Here is a 2,488-nt window from a genome sequence, read left to right as displayed (position 1 = left end):
CCGCCTGGCTCCAGCGCAACCCAGAGAGGGGCATTGGCCGGCGGGAGTCACACAGCAGGGCGGCGAGGCGGGGAGCCCTGATGGGGGGCGCGCAGGCAGCGGGGCGGGGTTTTCCTTCCCCGCAGGCGCCAGGCACCAAGGCCGGGCTTAGCCTCAGCCCATCCCGGGGGACACAAAGGCCGCTTGACCCACTCCAGGTCTCCCCGGGACCCCTCGGACCCGGGGCCGCGGCCTGGACACGCAGGGAGGAAGGTGTTGGTGGCCGCGGGCACCCTCAAAACCCGCCCTGGATTCCTGCGGGTCGGAGCTGGACGGGAGCGCAGAGCTGCCCAACCTGAGCTGAGAAACTGAGGCCCAGAGGGGCGGGGCTTTGCTCAGAGTCACACAGCTTGGAGGGCTCTGCTGGCGCTGGTGACCTCGGGCAAGGCCCTGCCCCTCCCGGGCCTCCTTGGCTCACCCGGCGGGCAAGCTGTGAACTTCCTGCCACCCTCTTCCAGGTCAAGGCTCAGACAGTCAGGAGCCCAGGGCGGGGGAGGGAGCAGCCCGGTCTGACCTTGCCCTGGTCCGGGGCATGAAAGACCCATTCATGACTGCCGAAGCCTGGACGGCAGCTGAGCCGGCCCGCGGGGGTGGAGCCTCCCTCAGGGCCTTTGTCCCGGCGGGTCCCTCTGCTTAGTATACCCTTCCCACCACCCCCTGCACCCCATGTACTCCGCCAGATCTGTCTGTCGTCCTTCTATGGCCCCCACATCACCTCGTGGATCTCCTGGGCCGCACAATGTCCCCCATCTATCTCAGCAGGTATCTGTACCTTTGAGTTCGGCAGCCACTGATGCTTCTGTCTCCCCTGCTAGACTGTAGGCAGGAAGCCAGTTTGCCTTGCTGACTGCTCAGTCCAGGACCTGGCACACAGTAGGTGCTCAATAAATGTTTGTTGATGGAATAGGTGGCTGAGGAGCCCAGTCGGGCCAAGGCTGCAAGTGGGAGGGCACAGCACGTGGAAAGGTATAGAGGTGGGAGGGGAATGCAGAGCCTGGACACCAAGCTGAAGTGCTGGGACTTAACAAGCCCCCCATTGCCGGGCTGGCCTCAGTCTCCCCAGGGGGCAGGAGGCAAGGGGGTAGAGTCCAGACAGACACAGGCAGGTGCTTGGCTGATTTGCCTGGGACTCTGGCTCAGCCGGAAAGCTTGTCAGAGCAAAACCACGGGCAGGAAGGCCTGGCTGCTGGCGGAGGTTTGCGGTCGCCAGGACGGCCCCTGGGCAGCTGCCGGGGGCCTGGAAGAACCGGGTTGTCTCCACGGATGCCAGGGAGGCTGCAGGTGGCCCAGGATCCAATGTCCCACTGCGTGTGTGAGCCACTGGGAAGCCACACAGCCTGCCTGAGCACCCAGACTGCTGGGAGCCCTGGGTGGGACTCAGCGGGCAAGGCACGCCCCAAAGGTGCTTAATAACCAAAGGCAAGAGGATTTATGCAAGCTGGTGGACCTCTCTGTGCCTCGGTTTCCCATCTGTGGGAGCCTCGTGCGGCTGCCCTGAGGACTGAACAATGCGATTTATGCATCAAACATAAGCACACAGCAGGTGTGCAAGAATTGTCACTTAGATAAATACACAATAGTAAAACTTTTATGGAGCACCTCCTGTATACTGGAGATGCCAGAGGGACCGGGACAGCGTGCAGCGCAGTGGGGGAGACATACACAGTCACACCCGTATGGAGAGGTGCTTTGGACAGAGAGGGACATTGAGGTCCTGAGAGGAGCTCTCTTTCTAAGGTCACAAAGGGGCAGGGAGGTTACAGGGAGGTCTCGGAAACAGGAAGACCAGTTTGTCTTGGAGTCCCAAAGGCAGGGGGCCAGAGTGCTCCCCACCGGCTGAGGGTATGCTGCAGCCCCCTGAGAACCTCTTTTCCCGTCAGGCCCCATGGGCGCTGGGACAGAAAATAGCCAGGGTCTCTGCAGCCAGCTTGCTCTGTTCAAATCCCAGTTCTGCCACTTTCCAACTGGGTGACCTTGGACAAGACGCCCCCCATGCCTCAGTTTCCTTACATGTCTACTGAGTATTGTTTAATATAATGCTTGTGGATTGAATAAATGTCCTCGTATATGAAGAGGGCCATGTAGACCCCCGGAGTTCCTGACGCCGCAGCATCCCCATCATCCCCGCGGATCCGATAGAGGATGGATTCTGGGTATGCGGGACTGGCCAGAATGGACCGGGACAGTAATTTGGGGAAGGGAGCGGCGATCAGGCCCTCCACCGGGACAAAAGCAGGGTACCTTCTCTTAGGTCACTCCTCCACCCTCCACCCCCGCCCCCGCCCCCAGTGCCGCCGGCCGCCCACCTGGCTCCGCCCTCCGTTCCGCGCCGCCTTTGCTCCGGGCCGGGTTTTGCGCGGCTCCGGCCCGGCTTGGTAAGGGGGGGGTTGCCGGGTGAGGGGGGGGGCGGAGGTGGCAGAGTCGCGAGTCGCAGCGGCGGCCGCGGCGG

This window comes from Delphinus delphis, chromosome 3, assembly GCF_949987515.2.
Source record: "Delphinus delphis chromosome 3, mDelDel1.2, whole genome shotgun sequence".
In the NCBI taxonomy this organism is placed as follows: Eukaryota; Metazoa; Chordata; class Mammalia; order Artiodactyla; family Delphinidae; genus Delphinus; species Delphinus delphis.
Note: the sequence above shows the minus strand (reverse complement) of the source record.